Source organism: Balaenoptera ricei, chromosome 1 (genome assembly GCF_028023285.1).
Source record: "Balaenoptera ricei isolate mBalRic1 chromosome 1, mBalRic1.hap2, whole genome shotgun sequence".
Lineage (NCBI taxonomy): Eukaryota > Metazoa > Chordata > Mammalia > Artiodactyla > Balaenopteridae > Balaenoptera > Balaenoptera ricei.
Window position 1 is genome coordinate 1,855,022 of NC_082639.1, and position 27,195 is coordinate 1,882,216.

The following is a 27,195-nucleotide window of genomic DNA, read 5'->3' on the forward strand; positions in this document are numbered from 1 at the left end:
TGCTCACGTTGCCTCTGGACGTCAGTTTGGGAGTGACAGTAACAAGCCTCCCGAGGGCTCCGCTAATTTGCACCCCATTCACCACCCCGTGAAAACCCATCAGAGCTGCGGAAGAGCTGCGCGCTCGACCTCATTCAATGGGGGCGATCGCTGGGAAAGGGGCCAGTTTTCACAAAGCCCAAAAGAGCAAATTGGCGGAAGCTTTGTTCTTCCTTTTCCCTCTCCCTTTTATGCCGTCTTGCACTAGTTAAGCTTCTCATTTGTCCCTGCCGGGGCTCAGGGCTTGGGTCACCCTCGGGCTGCCTTTTCAGGTGATCTCGATGCCCCCCCCAACCCCAGCCCCAGCCCAAGTGGAAGGTGGGGGCAGGGTGGCCTGAGGTGGGGACACCACAGGAATCTGGGAGTCCGGGCTGGGACAGGGCGGGGCTGGCCCCTGATGCGGACACCCTAGGCGGGCCGAAGCCTATCCGTCCCTCCATCCTCGTGGGGTGGCCCCCCCCCACCCCGAGGTCCTGGCTGCAAATCCCTGCACTTCCGGAGTCTTGAAAGTTGGAGCGAAGGGTGGCTTGTCCTCTGGCCCCGAGTCGCTGCTGCCTTACTTACCCCAATATATGGGCTCCACACAAATTAAAATTAAGCAGGCAGTGTCCCTTTGGCTCCCACCCAACCTGTGCTGTTCCGTGGCCCTTACGCCTGGCTCTGTCACCACCCCCGGCTCTCTGTCCTCCCCCTGAAGCTCAGCGTCAAAGGGGCCGTTTTTAAGTACCCGGCCCCGTAAGGGATCCTCTCCCTCGTTCCTGGGACGGGGTTCACGGGCATTTGCTTCACTGGATTTCTCGCCGCCCCCCTCGCCCCCCCGGCAGCACTGTTTTAAAAGCTCTAACCAACAGAGCTGCTGGCGGGGGACATGGAGGGACTTCCTGCAGTAGGACGATGTCACCTGAGGAAGGAAGGGGTGCCCCCCTCCCCCCGTCCACTTGCCACGTGCTTCCCCGGGAGGCCTCGCGGAAGCCGCCGCCAACCCCATCCTCCACGCTGGCAGCGCCTGCTCTGCCAGAAAGGGGCCACCACCGCCAATGGCACCAACAAACACAGATTTTTGGATCCCCAAATTAGCCGGTAATAGGGAGGGAAAAAAAAGAAAAACACCCAAATCTTTATGAATTAAACATGGCAAATCCATCAAGCTGTAGATATAACCATGTTTGCTTAATTTGCTGACACAACCCCCCATACTTTGCTGGGGGGCGTGGGGCAGGGCCCCGGTCGTCAGCCGCTGTAATTATAAAATTGTGATGGCTGTAATTTGCCACTCAGGACTGTCACCGGCTGGGAAGCCACAAGTGGGCCGGCGGTGCCCTGCAGTTCAGCTCGGAGGGTGATGGTGTGCGGTCCCCTGTAGAGAGTCTGGGCTCACCTCCCTCGGGGACCGGGCATCTGAACGTCAGAGGAGAGGCCTGGGCCGAAGTGTGGGTCGCTACATGCGAGCTTGGTCCGTGGCGTGCTCTAAGCACCTCATGTTCTAACCTAGTGTTTCCCCAGGACGCCAGGAGGCGGAGCAGCTCCCAATCGGATCCACTCTGTCCAGATGGGGAAGCGGGGTTTCCGGGACACCATGTCCCCCCGAGGTCACCCACAAACAAGGTCACAGCCAGGCTGTAGACCGAGGACTCACAAGGCTAGGCGGGCGCCCTCCCACACGACCTCGCCGCCCCCCATTAATCCTGCGATTCCAGATCGTTATCAAGGCCGCTCGCCCGGTCCATTAATTCAGAAGCATGCAGAGCAGAGGGAGTGGCTGGAGAACCAAACGGAACGGCCGGGGGAGCTGTGCCGGCACACGTGTCTGAGTCTCGTGGTCACTTGGTCACATTGGTCTGGAGCCCACGGTCATGCCCTCGCAGCCCCCTTTTCTGCGCGATGCACAACCGGCCCTGGGGCCGGGCGGGGGTTCAGCATCATGCAGTGAAAACATTTCCCCGTATAATGTTTCTTCCCAAGGGAGAGCATGAGTGGGGATGTGGTTTCCCTACTAGACAGGCGTCTTCTTCATCCTCCTGTCGGACAGAAACCAGAAGCTTCTAGGCCTGAGGGTGGCCCACACCTGGCAACTCCCAGCCCCACCTCTCTCTGTCTAAGCAACAACGCCTTTGTCAGCCCGAACAGCGCAGCAAGCCTAGAGCAACGGCGGCTTTTAGGAGCTGATTCCCAAAGCGGGAGCCCCAGTCGGGCTCTCTGGGCCCCGAGGCCGTGGCAGGAGTCACCATGACACCATCCTGCGGAGGCCAGAGCGGTGGCCCCCAAAGTGGGAGCATCTTCAGAGGTGGGCGCTGTCTCCAGACTCTTTCTTCATCCGCCTAGCGTGTCAGGCCCTGGCAAGAGAAACGCCGCAGCCCGGGAGAGCGTTGCCACAATCTTGACCTTGACCAAGGGGACCCCAGCCCAAGCTCTGCTGCAGACCTGCCCTTTCACCGGCGGAGATCCTGGCGTGGCGCCCTGGGTGTCCGCCTCCCGGACCTTCTCTTCGGACCCTCAATCTGGGAGGTCAGCGGCGGCAGAACTAAGCCCCGGGGCCTGTGTAGATGGATTACACAGTTGGTTGTTGAAGGTATTCATTTCAGCCGACTGGGCTGTCATCACGAGGCCACTCCATGACACCATCCCGTCTGCTGACCGTCACCTCCATTGGTCCTGATGGTCCGTCCTGAGCTCACGGTCGAGGGGTCAGGTGCAGGTGTTGCTTCCTATCACAAAAATAAGCAGCTAAACAGGGCAGGAGGGGATGGACCGGGATGAAGTGGAACAGAACAGAACAGAACAGGCCAGACCCGTTTTGGGGTCGGCAGGTATGCGTGGACCGTATCAGGGAGAAAGTGCCCATCTCGTGGAAGCTCATCAAGGCCTAGCCGTGGCCACGGTCCACTGTGACCCCTTCGGAGGCGCGCTCTCCGGGCCAGCCCCCCTTAGACGGGGGAGAGCATGTCTGGCAGGGTGGGAGCCGGCCGGCAAGCGCAGGTTGGCTGCACTGCCCGATGTGCCCAACACATCGATCTTGGCTCGCTCTCCCTCCCCAGGCAGATGGAGGGCCTGGGCCTCCCTCCCGGTGCCCTGTCCTCGGAGGACCCTCCAGTGCTGGAGGCTCCGGTGCTGGCTGCCCCCCGCTGCCTTTTCCCACTGGGCGTGGAGGGATGGCCGTGGCCTTCTCCTGCCAGCCCTGCCCTCCGCCTCGGGGTGCCCTCGGGCCCTCTGATTTCCCCTTGGCTCTCAGAGATTCTGCCCGTGTCCGCACCCTCATTAATCAATGTCAAGCACGGCATCGCCAACAAGGGCGGCATTCTTCCGCAGCCCTTCAGCCTCATACATCCCATTGTCCCGGACCGATTCAGATGGCAAGAAAACAGCCTATGCAGCACATAAAAGAGATGAGACAAAAATGAAAAGAATCGAGGGAGAAAAAAGAGGAGGCATTTTTCCCCCTGAAACACTCGAATAAATACTCGGCAATGATAATTTAAATTATTCATACATTTATGAAAACATCCATTGAAAAGTGAAGTGTATGATGCTCTTTGTCTATTTTGCTTGTCTCTTGTTTGGGATTAATCTTTACTGTAATCCGGGCTGGCCGTGCCCCCCTCACAAAGGCCACACTCTCTTTCCATGGGAAAAATGTGTCTGCATATCCCAGGGAAAAGTCGGGGGGGATATTTGTGCTGATGTGGCAGTTGCCAGGCCCTCAAGACGCTGGACGGGCTGTGTCCAAATACTGTCCGGTGAACAAAAAAGCCCAGAGTGGTTCTCACGTCCGTGCCAGCGCGGTGACACATCAGTGCCACGGGCTGAGGGCCGGACGGCGATGGCCACTCAGCGTGCGTGTGGGTCCCTGCAGCCCGGGCCCCTCCTCGGAAGGAGCGCCGAAGCCTCTCCAAGCGACAGCCCGCCTGGAGGAGCCGTGCACGGCGTGCTCCATCCAGGGACCCGCGGGTTTCAGAGCGCCGTGTGGCCCGGCGGGGCTCCGGGGTGGCTCTCCCTGCTGGACCCGGCCTAGGTGGGCAGACCGCGTGCCTGTCGCAGACCGTGTAGGTGGGCGTCTTTGCGTCTCCCGGGACCTGGAAGAGGAGCCATGGTCCACGCTGTCGTTAGGCCATGTCTGGCCTTGTGGAACGAAGGCCCGGGCCCGAACCTGAGGCTAAAGACGTTTAAATCGTTCTTGATGTCACAGAGGGTGGGACTGTGGCCGCCGGGCTGTCAACAGCACACTGGAGCTGACAGATTGCTGACGGCCGGTCCGGGGACGAGCGCCCACCATCCGCCCGCGCCCGCCACCCACCCTGCCTCCTGGCCCCTCCCCGTCCCTTCCGGGGGCCACCGCTGCCCCTGACGGCCCGAACCCACCGCCTGGGATCGTGCTGTCTCCTCCACATAATGCAACTCGGTGTCCAACGCTGTTCCCGGCTGGAATGCTGCGAGGTCAGAGGGAGACAGAACACCCAGCCCTGAACCAGGGACGGTCATGTTTTTATGTAACGTCCCCCCCCCCCCCAAGGGCTCCTCGATCCAAGTTTTGGTATTTTCAAAACTCCTTCCAAAACGGGATGAGGCCCAAAGTGGAATCCTCCCCCACGCGGGATTCCACGGGGAAGCTGCGGTTTTCGGCTGTGAGCGAGCTGTCCGGCAGCAATGTGTTTTCCCTGGCAACAGCCCAGCATCTCCTTGGCTCGGTGTCCGGCGTGCCAGCTCACCAGCTCAGCGGGGTCCGGCATGGGGGTTGGGCGGGTGTGGCGAAGGGGACACAGAGGCGGCTCAGAGGCTCCTGGTTCGGGAAGCCGTGCCGAGGCTGCCGGGCGGCCCCTGCCCGCCTCCTCCAGACTTACTTGGTCTGGGCTGGGAGCGGGGGCCCCACGGTCACCGCCCTCCCGGCTGGACTTGGGTTTACGGCCTCACGGGTTTGGGCCAGGTCAGAACCCAAGGAAAACCGCTGCTCTCTGCTCCCTGCTCGGGTGAAACTGACTCCAGCTGTTGGCTGCCGGAACACAGGCGGCCACTGGGGAACCGGGCCAGGACGCAGCTGGTACCGCATCAGTCCAGGGAGTGGACGGGGCGCCAGCCACCGTGGCCAGGCCGGTGGCTTCTGAGCGCAAACCGTTTTCACCCGAGTCATTGCTCCTCTGTTGCCGCGTCCCGTGCAGCTTCTTTTTTAAAAAACGTGGGAATGTTCTTGAGAGCCTCAGCCTGGCTTCCTCAAGTTCTCCGCAAGCCCGTTCGGGACTTGTTGGGTTGCCCTCTCCTCTGCCCTGAAGTACCGGCATGCTGCCGTCCCCCCCAAACAAGGTGTCAGGGGGCCCCTCAGCCATGCCGCCCTGTCCCCCCTCCCCCCTCGCCTTCCTCCCTCCTCCGTCACCGACGTTGGGGTCTGGGAAGGTAGCCAAATGCCACTGAGGACACTGGAGCAATAAATCATCCCTCGTCCAACATCTGCAGGCCCCGGGGGCTAGCCCCTTGCAGCCGCGATTCCCTCACCCGGCCCCCTCTGACAAAACACCTATTGTCGTGGCCCAGTGAAGAAGACTCGTTTCCACTTACAAAGGACCTCTGAAGCCAAGTCGCGGGTTGCCAAAGGAGATGCCTGGCTCACGGCGGGGAGCCCCCCGCACCGTCTTTCTTCCCCCCTGTTTCATGCTTTTCCTCTCTCGTGGGGGTCCCCCAAAGCCTTTCATTCTGGCTTCATATTCACATAAAGACATCAAGAAAAAAAACCCAGCAGAAAGAATTATTAGGCATGGCTGTCAAATGCTTTATCAGAAAAACAGGGAGGGGGAACACGGTAACCCTTTAGGCGCTGGCCCGACAGCCTGATTCCTGAGAGACCCTGGGGACCGCGGGGGAGCCGGGGTCGCCGTGGATCCCAGAGGCTGGACACCGGTCCACAGCACGCGCTCGTGCACGCGCCCGCCCTGAGGCTCACATGCGTGCACGGCCACAAGGCATGTGGGTGCCCAGGTGGGGGTCCGTTTATACGCAGATTTCCAAATCGCCTCACTCGATCTGAAGGTCCTGGGCCACCTTCCTTGGGAAGAGATGCTCTGGGCCTTCCCTGAGGCTCTTCTTTCTTTGTTCCAATCTGCAGAAGAGGCCTCCTTTTCTCTCCACCCCGGCAGGAGCCTCCGTCCCCTTCTACCTAAGCGCCCGGCTCTTTTCCACCCTTGGAACTGAGGGGGGCTGAAGCTACAACTCCCCTGGAGGCCGGAGGACGGTGCTTCCCGGGTGCGTGCCGGGGCAAGGGCGTGCCGTCCTCCGCACACTTATTCAGAAATCAGATAACCCAGCTGGCTTTCTCGGGGAGCGCTCGGTGCTTAGGAACGGTGCGGGCTGCCTGGCTCTTCACCCCTGATTTTCTGCTTTCCTCCTCCCGGCAAAGGGCTTTCTCACCCGACAGCTTTGCAACCTGCCCAGTTCTAATGGTTTTCTGAAGCGGGGGCAGCGGCCACGGGGCCCGGCTCCTCCAGGGCACGGGTCCGGGATGCGAGGGCCGCCCCGGTCCCAGGTGAGCTGCCAGGGAGGGGCGTGTCCACACCCCGCAGCCCTGAGGCCCCTTAGGATTTGCGGTGAGGGGCACCCCGGGGTGGGCAGCCTCTCGGGGCGCGTTTTCAACGCTGCCCTTCTGGTGCACAGAAACCGAAAGCCGCATGCCGACGAACGGCTCCCTCAGCAAACATTTTTATTTCCAATTAGCAAAAGAAAAATTGCTAATTTGCTGCAGTTGGACCAGGCTGACGTCTCAATCTGCAGAGTGTCGTGCAGTGAAAGGAAACGTTTCACACTGTGCCGGGGAGAGCGAGCCTCTCTAAAGAGGGTCAGGGCAGCGGGCCCAGAAACCAGATTGACTGGCCACAGCGCTAAATTACTCACACAAGACACCCATTGTCTGCCGTGCCAGCTCCCGGAGGACCTGCTTTCCCATTCTTTCCCCTCGGAGCTGGGGCGGGGGAAGGGGTCCAAGCGTGGGAGGAGAGGGCAGGGGCTGGCCAGGAGCGGGAAGCTCATCTTCAGAACAGAGGGAATCAGGAGCCGGGTTAATGATCACCCAGGCCTGTCTGCGGTGCTCGGGAACAGGACGATAAAATTCTCCCAGAGCCCGGCCACAGCTCTGCACCCGGGAGATTCGGTGCAAGATAATGTCCTACGAGGGTTAATAACTGAACGGGCCCAGGAGAGGGGCCAGCTCGACACTGCCGGGCAGAGCACCGTAACCCACCACCCTCGACTCTTACCCGGCTTTGCCCTCAGCCACTGATGTGGGACGTGGCGAGGTGGGGGGCTCCCCCTGGAATCTCGGGGACCATCCCCCCGACGTGGGTGAGCCTTAGGACCCGGAACAGCCAACCTCCTCTGGGCTCGAGGACCTCGGGATCCATGAAGTCGGTGTAGAATAAGGATCCAGACTGATGGGGGCTCCCTGGGGAACCGGCGAGGCGGCCGCGCTGGCCACAGATGTTCGGTGCCGAGGTAATAATGAACGTCTCCTGAAAACCATTGACCACGTAACCTCGGACAGCAAGAGCCTGCGGCGGAACTCTGCAGGACGAGCTTGCCCGCATCTCAGACCTGAGCCTCACCTTGCACAGACGATCACTAGTACCCACGGGAGCAGGGGGGGAGGTGCAAGCACTTTGTTCGGAGCCCAGCCTGCGCCGGCTCTCCATCCGAGGACCTGCCTCCGTGCGTCCAGGCCCTAGATCCTGCCCATCACCCCCGCCGGTTCACACACGTGGAGCCAGGTCTCGGCACCTTAGCCATCAGCTGGGGCAGCTCACGGGCCTGATCCGGCTCAGACACACCTGCGGGGCCAGTCCAGGAGGTGCCAGCAGGCCTCCCCTGTGTCCTCCGCCCCTGGTCCGCTCGGTGGGCATTGGACCAGGTCACCAGGGCCTGGGACAGCTCTGGAGCAGCACCAGCTGCCTCTGGCTGAGCAAGCCGCACTGTCGTCCGCAGGTCTTGCTGCCCACCTTGGCCGCCCGTGGTGCTCCTCCACCTGAAAGGCCAGGTGGATGGTGAGCTTTGGAATGGTCTAGAAGGGCCCAGCCTCGAAGCAGTTCCAGTGGACGGAGTGCTGCTACAGCCGGGCAAACAGGAGCACAGAGATGCAAGTGGTCTGGAGGCCGCCTGCTCGCCTCCTCGGAGGCCGATGCTCCGCCCTGCACGGAGGAGATCCTTGCTGAGACGTCTCAGAGACAGGCTGCCTGGGCGAGAAAGGACAGCTAGCCCGGCCCGGCCCAGCCCTGGGAAAACCACCACGATCCCAGCAAAGCCAGCATCCGGCCGCCACTCCACACTCCGCAGTTTGAGCACCCACGCTGCACCAGGACGCTGGACCCCTGCAGTGAAGACACTGTCTGGGGAGCAGCATCTTACAGGCCAGGGGTCCATTAGGTGGACAGTGGTGATGGCTCAGGCAGGGGCCACGCCTGGAATGGCCGCTGCTTCAGACCACCGTGTGCAACACTAGTATAGAAGGAGACACTGGAGAAAGTCCCAGCAGGGCCCCACTGCCTCTGTCTCACTCTGACCTTAGGGAAACAGCCTCTAGCTGACGGAAGCAGAGGCCTGGACTTGGTTCCCCCAGGCACTGGTGCATTCTCCTGCTGTGTGACCTCAGACAAGTCACTTAACCTCGCTGAGCTGCCTCACAGCGTAAGAAGGCCAATCAAACTGGATAATGTATGTGGGACCTTTTTTTGCAAGATGCGAAGAGCTGCCCAGATGCATGGTCTTTGTGCAAATAAGGGAAGAATGCCCGAGCCTGCATTGTGGGACCCCTTGGTACCGAGTGGACCCAGTCTATAAGCACTGTATTTTCTTCACTAAAAATAAAGAGTTGCTGCCCAGGCCATCAATCATGAAAAACTCTGGCCTCAGATGCACAATGCACACAGCGCTGTTCCCAAGGAGCGGAGGCAGGATGGGCGTTTTGCATCCGGCCCCTTCGCACTAGGCCCTGAGCGAGCCGGAGCCTGAGCTCACGGGACACACAGGCGTGCTCGCAGGTGCAGCAGGGACACACGTGTGTGCGCATGCGCACAAAGCACAGGCATGCACCTACACGCACACACACGCATGCGCATGCGTGCACACGTGAGTCCCTCACGGAGAATCACTCTCCCCTCATTCTGAGGCTCAGGACCCAGGAGCCCCTCTCTGAGTTTTCGTGGTGTGGAGAAATCTGTGCCGGAAAGCCTGTCAGGGGACAGGACAGCACAGGAAACTTCGTGATGATGGCTTCTCACTCTTCTGTTCCCTGGACCCCGGGGTCTGCTCTGGATGGCGGGGAACTCACTGCTCCCCGACAGGGGCCTGCGGGCCTGGTGCTTGTGCCCCAGGTGGGGAGGGAAGATGCACCCACAGGGCCGGCCTCAGCGTCAGGCGCCGTGACCTTGCACTCAGGTCCCATGGGGCCCACCCTCCACAGAGCAAGTAGCCCGGTGGGAGAGCCGAGGACAACAGACCTCGTTGCCCGCAGGGGCGAGCTGCCCCCCAGCCTGCCGGCCGCTGCTCGGGCGGTCCCGGCCTGGGATGCATTTCCCGAGGCTCCACGCAGGCCCAGTGCTTGGGTTCCTCTTTCTTCTGGGACGCTCTCCCTCCTTCCCTCCGCCACGAGGGGTGGGAGCTCTCAGCCCGCCGTCCACCGTCCCTCCTTTCTTGGTGGGCTTCGGATGGCGGAGCCCGCTGGGACGTTCTCGACCCCCACCAAGCCACCTTGCTCCCAGACCCCGTGCGGGGCTGGGGCTGCTCTCGCCCTGGCCGCACTCCAGAATCACCCGGGAGCTTTCACAAACTGTGACGCCTGGGCCCTCCTGGCCCACACCCATGACATTCATGAGACGGGGGTGGACCCAGGCACTGGCGTTTTGCAAAGTCTTTGGATGTTTCCAGGGTGGGGCCTGGGGTTGGAAGTGAGAACCAGAGCTCAGCCCTCAGCGCCGTGGCCACTGCCAGCTCTGTGCCTGCAGGTGCACCCACCCGTGATTCCTCAGCTGGTGGTTTCCAAACCCCGAAGATCGGGCATTATGCATCCAAAGGGGACTGGAGAGAGTGTGCAGCTTGCCCACCCTGCCAGCAAAGCCCGGGGCTGGCTGCTCTCAGAGAGGCCCAGGGAGGCCTGCGGGGCGTTCAGATCAGCCATGGAAGGTGCAGCTCCAGGACTCCCAGAAGCGAGTGTGAGCCGGGCGTCCGCCGTGGGCCCACCTGCCCACAGGTGCGCTGCATCTGCTGAGGGCCAGGATGAGGCCAAAATGACCCCCATCCCCCGCCTCTGCCGCTGCCAAAATAAAGGCCTCTTTCTGCCGTTAGGGAATTATCGCATGAACACAGCCTGGGCTAATCGTGACCAGGGTACAGCTAATCACAATGTTGATTATGGAGTCGCTATTGATTTTCGCGGAGGCAAACGTTTCTCGCGTTTATAACACCTGTTATCTTTTGACTAATAGAAGCGACGCTGATGAGCCGAAGTTCATCTCTGGACTCGGCTCCTTCCCAGCCCGGAGGGCGGCACCTCCCCACACAGGTGTGTGAGCACCACACTCTCCTCCCCTGCGCAGTTTTAAAAATTATGACAAGAGGGAGAAAGCCATTCTGGCCATCAAAGTACGTGCTGTTGAATCTAGAATAAAATTGCTTGGATTTTTTTTTCCTTTGGATCCAATTAAACTCTTCCAAAGCCTGCTTTTCTTCCCGTGGGGTGCAGGAAAAGACTCCACGAATTCTGAAGATTCGGACCACACACTAATATCACAACCCCGGGAACACATTTCTCAGTAAATCACAGATGTGACGCGAATGTCACGTGGGCCCCGGCGCTCAGCCGCGGCCGTGGGACAGAGGATGTGCAACCAGAATAAGGAAGCAACCCCCCCCTCACCCCCACCAGGCTCTGAGTTGTTACCTCATTGCTTTTCTCAACTTTAAATGCCGCGAGCACATGACGGAGAATTCCCGGCTCCATCAGAAGCTGTACCTCCTTTTCCAAATATTAAGATAAAACGGCATCACTTTGGAAAATGTTAGATATAATAGAAAATCCATTGCACCAATCAAGAGATTTGTCTTTCAGGGAAGCTCTCGTGTGAGGGAAAGAGGCAGTAATACATCAGCCTGCTCCGCCCCTCAAATAGATAATCAATTTCCCTGAAAGCATCAATAATCAGAGTGGACGTTTATTGCCCCTTGGATGGTTTATCTTTGGGGCTGGGGACAGCAGGGCCGTGACGAATACCAAATCTGCCAGGGAACACAATTAAATGCCGTGAGGATAAAGGATTTTATATCGTGCACAAAAAAAGCAATCAAATTCATAATTGAACTCCATCGCATGAAATCGGCCAGAAATAAATATCACACCCCGAAGCACAGCACTTGAGCCCCGTGTTATAGGTCAGGGGACAGTGTTGCTAGCACTGTATTTGTTTATCCCTCTGGAGGCCTGAGCTTGTCCCCCTCTAAGTGACCCAGCCGGCAAGTGGGACTCTGTCCCCTCCCCTCCTGCACGCGCTCAGGGCTGACACCGCCACCTTTTTCTTCTCTCAGTGGAGAGAAAATATTGTCCTGGTCTGAAGTGGTTTAAACCGGCATCAGAATTGTGTGCTCACCTGGCTGCCTGCCTTCAGCAGGTCCAAGGGGGGCGATGAGGCAGAGGAGTAACCCTGACCGGTGGGGTAAAAGGCACTTGGGGGTCCACAGGACCAGGGAGCCCCCGCCTCTCCCGGGAGGAGCATTTGCCCCCTTGTCCTCGGGGCAAGCAGGAGCCGCACTCAAGGTGACCTTGAGCTGGGCCAGCTAGAGCTCTGGGAGGGCCTGTAAAACCCCAGAACTGGGGATTCTCGTCTCTGGGAAATTTGCTCATTTCCCACCGGACACAGCACCAGGGGGCTCCAATGGTGGGGGCAGGTGGACCCCCTGCTTGGGGCAGAGCCACAGAGCTAAAAGCAGGGGGGGCAAAGGGCGTCGCCTGCCCATCCGGTGCTGGGTTTCTGGCGGCAGTGGGCGTCGGTGCCGGTTCAGGTCTGTTTGGACTTCACGAGCTTGATTTTCGAAAGAGCCTTGAATATGTTAGCGTTTAAGGTCATATACACTTGGCAAAACATGGCTTTTCGTTTGGAAGGGAAAAAAGGCATAAGGGCATTTTGGACACAAAATAGTCCTTTAAAACAGCATTTTGATGAGTTAAGTATAAATAAATCAGAAACACACGGATTTCATTTCCTTTAAAATACCCGAGGGCTCAAACACTAGCGGGAAAACTGCCTGGCAACAGCGGTTTGGGATTTTGACAAACCCAAATATTTTGAAGAGGTTTCTGCAGTGTTTGCACCCAGGTCTCCTCGTCTGTCCTGCCTTCCGTGAGCGCCCGGCGGACTCGTGCCCACCTGCCTGTGATGGGCAGATAGTCCGTGTGTGTCTGTGTGCGTGTGCGCGTGTGTGTGCAAGTGCACGAGAACAGGCAGCAGAGAATAAAAGCAAGGATGACCAGAAAAGAGATGAGCCTTTCAGACTTAAAGCGTTTGAACTTCATTTGAGAAGTAATGGGGGAAAAAAAAGCCTGAGAATCCTACTTGACGGAGTTGAAAAAAGGCTCCGTCCCTCTAAAACGGGCCCTGGAATGAAGTCAGGGAGGTCTGCTCGCTGCCCCTGCCCGAGCATCTGGGTTGCAAGCAGGAAATCCAGCTCCGCCCCCAGAAGTGTCGGATCCCGGGACAGAGCTCCTGGGGCAGCCAGACGTGTGGGCGGCCACCGGGCCGCAGGCACCACCAGGCCCTGCAAGGTGACTGTCGCCTCTGTCAAACAAATGGAATTCGGTGCGGGAGGTTTGCCTTTCTCTGTGCTCCAGGGGTGAGGGGACAGCCAGCCTGGATCACTCATGCGGCTATGTTCAGGATGGCTCGGCCTGGGGGTGTGGGTGGTGCCGGGCAGCTGGGCAGGTTCAAGGATGCTTTTGTGAAACACCGGCTCCCTCGTTCAGGTGGCTCAGGTGCCGGGAAGGAAGGCAGAGGCCATCTTCCTTTCCGTCCAGAACTCGAGGGTGGTCAGCGGGAAGATGGTCCGAGCAACCCCCGGTTAAGAGTTTTCCGGCGCGCCTAGTAAATAAATACAAATAAAAGAAGAGCTAGTGGGGCAGTTACTCAGAGCCACAGAGCTTGCTCTGCAGGTTCACAAACTACTAAGGTTTGAGGGGACTTCCCTGGCGGTCCAGTGGTTAAGACTTCGCCTTCCAACACAGGGGGTGTGGGTTCGATCCCTGGTCGGGGAGCTGAGACCCCACATGCCTCGCGGCCAAAGAACCAAAACATAAAACAGAAGCAATATTGTTAACAAATTCAATAAAGACTATAAAAATGGTTTCCATCCAAAAAAAAATATCTTAAAAGAAAATAAATGAAAAAAATGGAGTCTGGGGCTCCCATGGGCAGTGCAGAAGGGCCCCTGGCCCGTGCACCGTGGTCACTTCCAACACGGGGCCCTCTTGGTGAACCCCCTGCAGCCCGATCACTCAGACGGGATGAGAACCCGGTTCTCAAGTCCTGTGTGGCGTGCACACACGCAGCCTGCAGCCTGCAGCTCTTAGCTAGAACATCTGGCCCCTCTGCAACCGGACTGTTCGCTCAGAGACGCAAACATAGGAGCTGCCCTCCAGGGCTGGCCCCGACACATCCTTCCCCACTGAGCTCCTCTTGGCATCCGATTAGAAAAAAAACCTTGCAATCAATACTCAAAGTTGGATTTTGAGCTTTTCTGCAGAACTGGGCTTGGAGGGTTTAATAACAAGGTTCCTCACTGCTTGGGCCTCTACGTTTATAATAAAAATAAATATTTCCCCTTCCTCATGTTGAAGGCCATGCCAACAGCAGGGAGGAGCCTGGATGCGAGAGGAAGCAATTGGAGACGCTTAAACACCACAAGCATAAACCCCCGCGGGTCTTTGGAGGGCCGGGTACCTTAACGGGACCCCAGGGATCAGAACGTTCCGGCTGAGCCCCGACCTCTTCTCTAATTGTACAGTGTAAGCTAATCAGCATCCAATGCCTTTTCTCTTTAAGAGCAAGACAGGATAAAGCCTCAAGTTACTAATTACACAAATACAGTGTCTTTTGCTAATTGGGTTGGTTAATGTTAGTTAATAAAGCACTTGAAGGATAGGCATGTGGTATGAAAGAGGCAATTCATACGTCTAATAATAGGCTAATAACTGTCAGTGATGACTCACCAGCCCCTGTTGCGTGTAGCGCGCGTCAGACTCTCTTTCCAGGCCTTTGGACGGCTGGGACCGACTAATGCCTGCTGCTCGAGCCCCCTCGCACCCCGCGAGGGCTTGGCAGCACGTGCTGACCACAGCCCTGGTGGTGGTTTGGAGAGTTCATCCTCCAGCGAAAAACGAAGCCCTGTTATTTCTATTATTTATGAAAGAGGCTTCGGTGAAGCGATCAGGAACAGGAACCAGAGTCCTGCATCCTTGTCCTGAGGCCAGAGGCTTAGCCGTGTTACTCAGTGACCCCGGGCAAGCTCCTTGACCTTCACAGGCCTCAGTCAACTCAGCTGGAAAATTGGGTAAAAAGATTGTGGTGTCTCTCAGGCATGAGCTGCTGAGTGGAGGGGCTCAGAGCGCAGACAGCCCGGAGAGCAGGGACATGGCCGTGGCCAGCTCTGCCGTGCCCGCTCATGGCCAGCGCCAGAAGGAAATCAGGACCCGTGGGCCCAAAATCGGACCCCAGGATCGGGGACTCAGGGCCCAGCTCTGGGACCTGACCGGGTGAGACGCAGAGGCCAGATTCCCTTGCTGGCTGTGGAGAGTTTCCTCCAGCGGGCTGCCCGCCCCGGGGCTGTGGGGGCAGGTGCTGGTCTGCGGTCGGCTTTGGGGCTGGCACGCCGTCCTGGCCCACACACACACAGGCACCCAGGGGTCAAGTTTATTACTTCTCCGGTCCTCTGTTTTGAGATGGGGCCCCCTTGCTGTATCCCAAGTTTTATCGTTTCATACAAGTAAACCTTTTTTCTGATAGAGGAAAACCAGACAAGAACAAATCACCTGCCACGAGGCTGCCCCCGTCAGCTGGCATCACCGATTCCATCCGCAGGGATGTCCCTCTTCTAAAGAGTCCTGAGGGGGGAATCTGTCCAAGTCCGAGGACCTCTCCCAGGCGCAGAAACCTGGAGAAGCACAGGGTGTCTAGGGAGGGAAAGCGAACCGACCAGGGCATGCAGATATGTTTGCTTCGGGTGTGGAACTGGGGGAGGAAAACGGCCCAGAAGTCTGCTTCCATCTGCTGGGTGACTCTGCAGAGCCCGGCAGCCTCCACTCAGAGGAATCCGTCTTTCCAGTTCACGATTGTGCCGTAGTCGAGACCGTTAGACCAAACCAAACAACAAAAGATGGAGGGTGTGAGGATGCAGGGCTTGCCCAGCCGGACAGCGACCGGGCGCCGGGGCAGGGCCATCCAGGAGGGGCAATGAGGCACCCAACACGGGGGCCCTTCTCGCTCTTCGCCCCAAGTGCTGAGAGGTGGAGGCTGGCCCAGCGGTCAAACCACAGGCCCCGCTGAGGCTGTGCACACGTGCGGGTGTGACGCTTGTCTCTGATGAGCTCAGGTTGTCTTTGTCCGGGAGCCACCCACCCGCACGGTGCAGGCCTGCTGGGCTCTGCCGGTGGGACCCCAGTCTCCGTCCCCATGCCCTCCCCCCTCAGCTTACCCTGGTTCTCCTGGGCCCCTGCCGGGCGGGGTCTCTGGGGGCTGCTTGCACTGTGTCTCTCCCCCCATCTCTCTCTGTCTCTGTCCCCTCCACCTCTCTCTCTCCTTCTGTCTCTCTCTGTCTCTGACTCTTTATCTCCCCCATCTCTGCCTGTCTCTCTCCAGGTGTGGGACACGCTGCCCCCGCCCCCCGCCCCCCCATGGGCAGTGCTTGCACAGACCTTGTGTGGTTCGCAGCCCGGCAGACCTCAGCTCTCTTCTCAGTCTTTGGAAAAAGCAAATCAATTATGCTGCCGAACAAAATCTCCCAGCTCCAAGAATAGAGTTTTAAAAATCCGTCTGGCCCCAAGAATATTTCTGCGAACGCGGTCAATGTTTCCCTGAGGCCATGTTGTCCCAGGCACGGGCTGCATGGACAGTCTTCCCTGGCAGCGCCGACGGCCCGCAGACCAGCTCAGAGCTGTGGGGCAGGACCGGAGAGGCTCACAGCCCGCGGGGCCCCCAGGCGCCCTCCCGACCCCACTCCAGACGGCCCTGGGGACACACACGCCCCTGTGCCCACTCTACCTCCGGCACTAATGGGGGTCGGTTTTCTGAGTCCATCCCGCAGGCAGAGGGTGACCTTGTCATGTTAAAGTGACAGGCATGGCAGCGAGCGCCAGAGTGTCACCCCATGCCCCCCCCCCCCCCGTGGCCCGAGCCTGCAGCCACTCCTGCTACAGGTCTGATGGGAGCCTGTTCCCACGCCGCCCCTCCGGGGTCTGTGGACGGGGTTCCAGCTGCCCGTTCGTACCTCTGGCCGTTGCAGGAAAACCAGAGAAGGACCGAAGAAGCTCTTGCTTTGCTTTCAGGACTACAAAGAGGAAGGCAGGCAGCAGGGCTGGGCACGTGTCCCGAGGTTTTTGGCTGCTGGACTCCGGCTCTCAGGAGAGCCGTGGGATCCAGACCTCAGATCTCAGACCTCGGGCGGGGGCCGGAGGGCAGTGACTTGTGCTCTCTGCACTGACGTGACCTCTTGCACACTGGCGACTCGTTAGAAAGAGGGGACGCCGTGGAAAATCACGCTCTGTGCAGAAGTCAGGGTGGTCAGCAGGTGCTTTTGGTGTCTGTGTGTCATTCTCTGCACTTCTGGGGGTGTCACTGTGGCCCGAGGAGACACAGGCACATCCTTGGGTCCCTCCAGCGTCGTGCTAAAGTGGACTCGGCAGAGGACAGTTTCGGGCACCAAGCTCCCTAGCTGAGGTCTCGAGAGCCAGACGGCCTCCATGACAACCTGCGGCCCATTCCTGATGAGCCAAGGGGCTCTTCAGAAGGCGTTGGCGAGGGCGCCCAGGTCCCCCAGTGTCATGAGGATGTGTCCCCCACCCTCACGCTCCGAGTCCCCCAGGGCCTCTCGGCCACCAGACCTGCCCCCTGGGAAGGGTCTCCCCATCTGAGGGGTCTCACCGGGATGTTGAGGGGCTCGAGGTGGACATCCCAATGGGTGTTTGGAGATTTCCTTCATGACAACTTTGAGCACTTCTTGTTGGAAAACAAACAGGAAAAGAAAGAAAGACAAGGAACGGAGTGGTTTCAAACTGCTTCCAATTTCACACCATCTCTTCCCGGCAGGAGGCTGCAGCTGAGAATGCGCTCTGGGCGGGGGCCGGGCGGGCGCGGCAGCTGTTCGCGGGATCAGGTGTTCTGGGAACCCGGCTTGCTGGCTGCCCCGTCTCTTGGCCACTGAGCAAAGCTGCCCTGGGACAGGGGAGCCGTCTCTGCCCACCCCATCCTCCGTGCTCACAGAGCATTCAGGAAGCATCGTGCCTGCATTTCCAAGGACACGGGACCTCCCACCTCCATCCTCTGGTGACGGTGTCTGCCCTGGGCCGGGCGGGGGGGGGGGGCACGTGCTGCTTCTGCAGAGAACCAGACAGTAAGCATGGCAGGCTTTTTGTGCCACAAGCGATCCCTGTTGCATATTCTTTATTTTCACAGCTCTTTAAACATGTAACGGCCCTCGTAGCTCACAGGCCACATGGACACAGGCCACAGGCTAGATTTGCCCCGCCGACCCTGCCAGAGGCCAAGGTAGCCCTCTTCCTCCCTACTGTGGCTTCTGAGCACCCTTACCGTAGGCTACTCCCCTTTCCCCGCCCCAGGAAGGGGTGCCGTGGACAGTGCCAGCCTCCGACGCATGTGCCCCCCTTTTCTCAGACGAGCAATTCAAGGCAGGTTAGCAGGGGCACACGGGTACGGAGGGCGGAAGAGCCGGCTCTGGGCCGGGGTTCTCTGTGCTGCCCTGTGCCCCCTCCCGCCCTGCCAAGGCACCTGAGGAAGGAGGGTCCAGCGGACACCCCATGTCAGCCAGGAAGCCCCGACAGGCGTCCCCAGGGCGGGCGGCCTGAGCCACAGGCTCGCGCAAGTCTGGGAAGTCCTCCCGAGTTCCCTGATCTTCAACGTGCCTGACCCTGAGCTGGAAATGCAGAAGCGGGGTGGGGGCGGCATGGGGTGTGCTTGGAAATTCGAGGCGGAGTGGGAGTGGGTGGGCTGGCCCAGCTCTGCTGGTTCAACCCGCCCCCCCAGAGAGCAGACCCGGGCCCCGGGGGCTCCTGGCTGCAGGACAGTTGCATGGATGCTCTAAGATTCCAAAGGCTGCCCATTTTTCACAGCGGATCAGTGCGGAATTCCTCCACACAGCTGTTGCTGTAATTGGGCCCCATTAGGAAAGTGTGCGCTCTTGCTGGGCGGCTCCCCACCTCCTACCGACCCCACGCACGGTGGTCTCGAGTTAGCACGGCAGCTGTGACCAAAGCCCAGGCACTCGGGCTCTGCAGAGCTGGCTCCTCCCCCCAGATGGGAAACGTCCTTTGTGAGAGAGAAAGCCCAGCTCCCTTTCTCATCCTTCCCTCCCTCCTCCTCACTGCCCACCCCCGACCCGCTCCCCAGATGGAGCCAGACCTGTGGAGGCCGCACAACCTAATGGCTCGAGTGCGGCCTGGTTGGAATCCCAGCTCGGCCTCTTCCCAGCTGTGTGACGCTGGGTGAGGAACTCAACCTCTCTGAGCTCAGCGGGCAAATGGGGATTATTAGAGATTATTGTGCCTTCCGCAGGGCTGACAGTTGGGCTGTTATTACTGTCATTGCTACAGTATTATAATCGGGATTCGAAACAATGTACTTCCGGCTTGGAAGTTTGCAATCCCCAAAGTGAGAGGGTCCTCAAGTATTTGCTGAGTGAATACGTGGAATGATTAAAGGGTGAGGATTGGACAAGCCAGAATCTGATGGGGAAAGGCCTTCCGTCCCCCAGGTCACTGCCCCCATGGGCACACAGGGACCACTGGTGGCTGCCTTTTCACATTGTGTCACTTCTGTGTCCCTGGAAAGCACTGCCTGACGTTGTTACGGGAGTTGAAATTCAACTCTGTGCTGAAATGTGGAGTGATCACCTCTGACCCGCCCACCTTCACGATATTAAAGGTGACCCCATGCCCCAGTAGGAGGGGTGGGAATTCACAGCCCAAGAAGAGCCCAAATCCCGGGGGATTCACGGTGGGCGGGGCGGTGGGGGGAGAGGGTCGTCACATTTCAGCATCAGCCCAGCCCCATCCGCATCCCAGCCTTGGGTCTCGGGACTTTCAAACATGCGTCTGTCAAGCAGCCACTGCTGGAGATCCATGACCCCTTTTTCTTCACTTATGATTATTAAGGATCATCTAACAAACAAGTTATCGATAAGCAGGGTCAAGTGGAAGTGCATTAATATGATTCTGTCAATATGCAGGTTATTTCTATAACTAAAAAGGGTTGAGAATAAAAGACAAATGTGCACGTAGAACTGATAATTGACCTGTGATTTATTTTCCCCCTTGGGAGACGCCAAGGTGCAAAGTCACCCGGGCTGCAGGGTCCCCAAGGCGGCTTCTGCAGATGGGCTGTCATCCAGGTGTCCGGGCGAGGCTGGAGTATAGCGCTATCGGAAGGTCCGGAAGCCAGTCATGCATGGCCCGCAGTGGTCCCAGAAGGACGTATTTTCAGACGCGAGCGGGCAGAGCCACCTCTGGTTTGCGATGGGCAGAGCCCGGTGTTGGTTTAAGCAAATGGGATTGAGCACAGCAGGGAAGCCATGGGAAGCCAGTCCTGCACGCGCCTGACACTCGCGATGGATGAGCAATGTTCTGGGGCCACAGAAGGGTCGGCCGCACAGGGACACTGGGCTTTTGGAATGTGAAAGAACGTTCTAGAAAAGCTGGGACTCTCCTGCAGGGTCTGAGGCCTCCCGAGTCCACACGCTCCTTCCAGCTCTTGGCTTTCTCCTCTTGAACCCAGACCCTCAGGAGGAAGCTCTGGCACCAGCTCCAGGAACAAACAGCTATTTGCTTCTCCTAGCTTCCGGGGGTGCGTGTCCAGCTCCTGGAGCTGGCTGTCGCGAGGCCCCTGGACGCACCAGTGGTTCCCGAAGGCTGAAAGTTATGGCTGTCACGAGCCATTGATTGGATGTGCCACACGTCACCCAGCTCTTAGGATTTACGTGCACTTCCTTTGGGGACATCCATCTTCTGGAAGCAGCAGGAAGAAGCTGTCCCCTGAGGCCAGGTGGGACCCAGAATGCGCACCTCCTCAGGACAAGGGCCCACGGAGCCGCCCTGGGCTCAGGCCTCGGGTCACTGCCTGGCAGAGGGGGATTCTGGAGCCCGTGCCACGGCTGCTGACACGAGCGTGGACCCAGCGGCCTCCTCCTGCCAGCGCCTGCCTAGTCAGCGCCCCAACCCGAGCTCCCTCATGGCCCGGCCCACCAGCCTGTTCTCTGTGTCCAGAGCGCAGCTGGACACGAGCCCCCAGGTAGGAGCTCTGGGAACGAGCTCCTGCTGGGGCCAGGACAAGAGGGCGGGGGCTCCTAGGCCGGGTCAGGGTTAGACCCAAGCCACCCCATTCAGAAAGTGGTGACAGAAAGGGCTGAGCAGTGTCTGTGGGGTGGGGCTCTGAGACCCAAGCTGCCCAGCGTGTGAGGCGCCTATATTTGGTCTGGGGGAGAAGTCAGAGCCTTGTTGGAAGGGCTTGGCCAGAGGTTGGGTGTCCTGAGCTGGGGGGGACCTGCACTCTCTTCTCTCTTGAAAGGGATAGCTTTGGGGGGCAATCCTGGGGGAGCAGGAGTCCTTGCAAACACCCTCTCCCCCCCAGAACAACTGCCGCCCCCAGGGAAGGTGGTCAGCCCAAGCCCTGCCCCAAGTGCGCCCATGTCCCCATGGCATCAGGCACAGGGGACAAGGCAAGGTCACAGTGGTGGCAGGTCAAGGGGGCCATGTGTCACAGCCCTGGGGGCCTGGGTGTGCTGCTGCCCAGGCCAGGAGCTGGCGGGAGAGACAGGCGGGACCCCCATCCAGATGGCTCTGAGGGGCCTGTGATTCCGAGTGGAAGGCCAGGGACTTGCCGTCTGCCAGGGGAGTGTTCGTGGTGAGGTCGGCTCAGGTGCTGAGCTGCTAAGAAGGTGGCCTGTGGGTTGGAAGGAAGCTGGGGACCCTGGGGCTGCTGGCACTGCCCTTATTCCTTTGGGCTCTTCATCGGCAAGGCGGCTGCAGCGGGAACCCTGCTCTACCAGATGCCTGGTGACCAGGGGTCAGGGACCGGGCAGGTCCACACCTGGGCTGCCTTCAGTCTTTCCTTGGCAAAGGGGCTGCACAGCCCGGCCCTCTGTCGGTGCGCCTGCCCCACGGGCCCCATACTCTCGATCCCTACGGGTGGACGTCTGTGTCCACCCTCGCCAACTGTGCACGTGTGGGAAGGTTACTCTACCTCTCTGAGCTCCTTTCTCATCTGTAAAGAGGGTAACGGCAGCTCTCCCTCAGAGGCTTGTTCTCAGTTCTAATGCCTAACGTGAGCCCACCGTGGCGCCTGGCCCGGCCGGCCCTCTGTTCCCTGCTATCTTGCTGGTGTCCCTTCGGGCGGCCTCTGACAGGTCCCCCAGCTGATGGTGGGGAACCGGGGCCCTGCGGCCTGAGCTCTGGGCACCCCCCCTGCCCGGAGCCCACCGTGGCGTGGCAACAGGCGGGTGAGCAGGGAAGACCCAAGGGCTGCTGCCACTTAACCTCCAGGGCTTACACGAGGCCGCCCTTCCCTGCCCCCTTCCTGCAGACCCTCCTTCCTCCCCTGCTCCCCCCGCCCCCGACCCCCAACCATCCTCCTGGCCAGCGCCGGCATCCATATTCACCCTCAGAGGCAAATTGAAACCCCGCCTGGCACTTGAGGACGCCCAAGGCAGCGGGGCCCTCTGGGCCTCTCTGAACCTGGCGGCCCCTTGCCGTCCTCTGGGCCAGCTCATCTGCCCACCTCTGCCCCTCCCTTCCGAGGGGCTCCCTGCTCACGTCGGTGTTGTTGGAGAGGCGGGTGGGCTTCAGTCGTTGCCTCTTCCCCAAAGGTAGCTGACACTGGAATCAACGCGGTTTCAGGATTTCTTGAAATGTCTCCAAGGCACCTTCCGTGGGGCAGGGCAGACCAAAGGTGCCCAATGGGTGCTTCTGGAAGGAGGCTGTGAAGGCGACCTAGGACAGACTAGACCATAAACCTGGGGGACTCAGAGGGCGTGATTCGTTCATTCACTCAGTCGTCTGTCCTGCAGGAGGGGAGGTATGGGCACCCGACAGCCCCGGGCCGGGCAGGGTGTCCAGCAGAGGGGCGCGTGCCCACGGCCGGGAGCTGCCAGCAAACAGAGTGTCCTCAGCACATCTGACAGCGGGCAAACCGTGGCCAGAGCGCTGGGGCCATGCAGGGAAGTGTGGGCCAGGAAAAGCCGTCCGCCTCTGGTTAGCTCATGCTAATGAGGCCCCGAAACACTCCACAGAGGTCAAGAGACATAGAGGCCCCCACTCCGGGGTGGAGGTCTGGGGGGACATCTGGGAGAATTGGGGTGAGTCTAGATGAAGCCCTTGCAGGGGGCCCAGGTTTTTTGTTGGCCAACAGAAAAAGTAGGGAACGTGGGACTTGGCTGTCACTCAAGGAGGGCTGGTTTCTCCTGTCCCACCCTGGGGAGGGGCCGCTCCCAGCACCCCAACTTCAGGGTCCCAAGCGGGAGGCTTGGGAAATGCCTTTGGGGAGGGGAGGGGAGGGCGGAGATGCCGGGCTGGGAATGTAAACTGCATGCGGAGACCTAGATGCGTTTCGGGCCGGGCCCTCTGAAGGAGCCTGGGTCCTTTTTCGTGCCATACTTGACTGTGTAAATATTTTTCTTAGGAGTAAAGAGAGAGTCTCCATTCATTGGGTAAGATCTCACTTGAAAGAACTGAGAAGTATCTGTTTAGGCATAAAAGTGAAAAACAGTGTCCAAGACGCCTTTCAAAAAAATCATTTCTGTAGCTCAAACACGGCTAAGCTGAGTTTTTTTTTTTTTTTTTTTAATGCAAAAAATAAATAAATGTGACCCACTCCCAGTTGAGAGCTCAAGAGTTTGTGTCAACACCGTTGGAGCCTTTGCTCGGGAGCCAGAGCGGGCTGGCCAGGGACTAACCACCCTGACGGCTCCTGGGGGCGCTGCCAGCGGGACCCCACCCAGGCCACACGGCCGGCCTGGCGGGGAGATGGTCTGGCCGGGGTTCAGGTGCGAGTCCCAGTTGGAAGGGTCGGCGGCGTGTGGGTCCTTTCCACCGGACACACCACCCAGCAGCCCCCGTTCCTCCAGAATCAGGAGGCCGGGGCTTGGACGCAGCCTCCAGCACCCAGCAGCTCTTTGACCTTTGCCCTGTCGCTGCAACTCCTGAGCCTCCAGCTCCTACCTGTAAAGCCGGTATGACGATAGCTCTCACCCAGACGGGGCAGCCGTGAGAAGGACGGGGGATCCGCCACCCCCGCTGTCCTCCTGTCACCACGCTGCTGCTGTGCCCATCACCGGTCACTGCGGCATTTCTACCAGGGAAAGTGGCGGTCGTGGTAGGACTTTGATTTGGACAGAAAAGTCAGCATGAGAATTGTTCTTTAAAAAGCCTGTCTCCCCAGGAAGGGAGGACGCACACGTGAGGCCTTGGGCGTTCTTTGCAGGAATTAAGATGAGCTCGCAACAGGGGGATTTGATGAGCTCTGAGCGGCAGCGCGTTGGGTGCATTTGAGGGCACTGCTTCGTTGGGCCTGAAACCCTCCTCAGAGGGCAGGTGATGGAGGGTCCAAAGCAGCTGACCGCGGGGCTGGGGAGGCGACACCAGCCTCCATCTTGACCTGCCTGCTCAGACTGTGTCCCCCAGTTTCCCGGAGGGCAGTGGAGTGAGACAGAGCCAGGACGGCATGCGAGGGGGTCCTCTGTCAAACCCTAACCCCAGCCCTGTCTCCTGGGTCAGTCCTGAGCAGTGACCTGCGCAGACGGCCCTGGCCCGGCCCGCGGAGGCTTATTCAAGGGGAGGGGCCTTGGAATCAGCTTGTAGCCACTTCTAGACGCAGACACACCTACCTCTTGGGGTGGAAAAGGCGACTTCAGCAGTGGACAGAGAGAAACAGGTTAGAGAGAGGCCTGGGCTCCAAGGCCAAGAGGAAGAGGTCGGTAAACGAGAGCGTTTGGTGACCTCTTGGACCACAGGCCAGACTTGGGCAGTGGGTGGGGAATTCATTCACTTCTCTCTGGGTTTGGAAGCCACGAGGTCGGGGCTCTGTCTGGGTTTCCTCCTGTAGGTATGTTTTCAGATCCTTTAATAACAGACTATTTTGAAGGGAGAGAAGCCTTCTGGGATCCGTTTGTGACACCAAGCAGAAAGCCTAGCCCCCTCGGGGGACACGCCAGAGCTCCGGAGCTGTGAGCATATGGATGTCTGTGTGTGTGTCTCCTCTGGGCTGACGTTTTGGAGAACAGAGGCTATTTATTTTAAGAGTCAAAAAAGATGCTTTGAGCAACCCCACTTAGCTCAATCCTGGCACCGAGACCCACGAGAGAAGCAAATGCTCCAGGTCAAACCTCACTTTTTTGGCTAAACTGCTGAATCAAAACACACCTAATACTTCTGCCGGTGCGGAGACGGGCTTGAGAGCAGAGCCCGCCGCTGCCAGCAGCCGGCCAGCCAGCGGCGCGTGTGCCGAGGGCTCAACGAGCAAAATAAAGAGGTTTTTCAGTAAAGCGACGGCCTTGGCGGGGAGAAGGCCGGAGCAGAGGCTCCAGGAGGGGTGCGTGGGGTGGGTTTGCACCCGAAGTCAGCAGTGGGTGAAAGCAGAGGTTATGGCGGGCACACCTACCAAGGAGGGGCCGTTACATCGGGGTGGGCATGGAGAAGCTGCCGGAACGGGGCGGTCCTGGAACCCACTCCCCGTCAGGAGGAGGCTTCTTTCTTCAGAGTCGTTGGCAGAGGGTTAGGCTTCCTCTGGGCGGGGCTGTCGGCCAGGTTGGGCTTAATGACCCCAGCTCTCTCTGCATCACTGGATCGGGTGGGGCTCCATTCTGCTCACCTGTGGTCCTGCAGCTCAACTGCCCACACCCCAGGCCTGTCCAAGGGGAGCCAAGGGGCAGGCTCCGAGGAGCATTGGAGAGACCTTCCTCTGCCTGGTCCTACCCGGCCCCGCCCGCTTCTGTGCTGTGCTTGGTGTGTTGTGCTGGCGTCCTGACCTTCAAGGAAGGTGCGGTTTGAACGTCTGCCTCTCTACCCACAACCAGGGCTTTGCCGCCAGCACAGGCCTGCAGGCCATGGGCAGGTACAGCCCTGAAGGCTCTCTGGTCCCCCAAGGGTGGCTTCTCCAGGTGCCCCCACAGCAATGGTGAGCTTGGCCCGTAACCAGGTGCACGGCCCGCATGGGCGTGTGATGAGCTGGGCCCGGCGGAGAAGGCCAGCTTGTCACCTTCCTCAGGACAGTCGCCTGGTGGTCAGCATGCTCGCGGAGGGTCCCTGAGGCCCGTTCTCTGGGAAGAGTCACGGCAGCAGGGTGACGAGAAGTGGCATCGCTGGGTCGTGAGGCTCCAGATCCTCGGTGGCGGGCGTTGGGTACGGGTCTCCTTTGTCCTTCATGAGGGGACAGGACCCAGGGAGGGGAGTCGTTCGGACGGGTGCGCCCCTTCCATGGTTTTGTCCCGGGCCCTGGAGGCTGTGCGGCTTGGAAAAATTAATACGCATTTTTTTCTCCCTCTGGTTCAAGCCACCCCTTCGTAAGGGGCATGTTGGTGAATCACAGGACTTGGGGCCAGCACTCGGACCCCCAGTTCTGCGTGATGCTGACAAAGGTCTCCGGTCCAGGTGCAGGCCCGGGCAGCCTGCGGCCGGAGAGTGGTCCATCTCCCTCCCAGGGGAGCACGGTCCCTTCCTGGACACCAAGGCTTTCCTGGGACCCAAGCAGTCAGCCTCTCTCTCCTCCTGTCCCGGCTTTGACCGAGCCTCCAGCCAGCCCTCTAGGCTCTGGCTTCGGGAGTGAAAAGCAGACAGACAAGAAGGAAACTACACAAGCCCGTCTGCTGGCAAAGCTCAGCCCCCAGGTCTCCCCCGGGGCCTGTCCAGCCCGGGCCAGCGGGGACAGAGCAGCTAGTGACCTGATCTCTAGCTGGCTCTCCTGAGGAGACCTCCCCGGTGTCTCCGTGTCCTCCTCTTCTGTCTCATTCTCTGTTTTCACTCCTAGTTGCATTCCAAACCACAATTTCAGAATCTATTAAAAGAAACATAAAATCCCCAATTGGTTAGAATTCTCAACATTTAAAAATATGACTTATTGTTATTACAGCTGAGCCTGGGCAAATCCGCCAGCATTTTGGAACGCAGCATCTTGGTCCTCTGACCTGGCCTGCGTGGGCACCAGCGGGCACTCTCTTCCACGCTTGTCATTTGAAAAGGCAATAGTGTCATTTTAAGGGGAGGGGAAATAAAACCCCTGGATTTGACCCCATTTCTCTTATTATTTTCCAAATATTAGTTTCCATCTTGGTTTCTATTCTTATGGAAATGACATTACAAATTTATGTACGTGTCTGTGCAGGGTACTTGCGATCCAGAAGGGAAAATCCCATGGATACAGCTAATTTGTCGGTTTGCTTAGCTTAGAAAGCGCTCTGGGACCCGTCGCTGAAATGCCACCCCGCTGGAGTGGAACTTGGTGGTTAAGAGGAGATGCCAGCCAGGCAAAGTGCTACAGCTCTTCAGAGCCGAGCCAAGGAAAGCTCCAAGCCAAAGCTGTCGAGTGGAAGAAAGACCCAGAACGGCTGGCACTTTCTCTCCTCGCTGTCCCAAGCCTGTGTCCCATGGGCGGGGGGAGGACTTCCTGGTGCTGCCACCGCCCGCTGCTGGGGCAGGAGCTCACCCCAGGAAGCAAGGAGGGAACCTGTTACACATTTCAAGCATCTCGGTGCCCCCATTGGACTGTTCCTACTCATACGTGCGGCGGGCAGTAAGGCCCCTCCGTGTGGGTCTGTACCCAGTCACTACAGGACCAGGCTGAGCTCCACAGGGCGGCTCCATCCCAACAAATCCCTGTGCAACAAACGGGGAGACACTGTCAGAACAGAGGATCCCGGTTCTCCTTCTCACCTTGA

At 59.1% G+C, this 27,195-nt stretch overlaps 1 protein-coding gene across 4 annotated transcripts in view; it reads left to right on the forward strand.

The window, feature by feature from the left end:
• PRDM16 (PR/SET domain 16) overlaps positions 1 to 27,195 on the forward strand; it is a 330,283-nt gene that overhangs the window by 132,900 nt on the left and 170,188 nt on the right. The gene's annotated exons all lie outside the window — the stretch shown is intronic.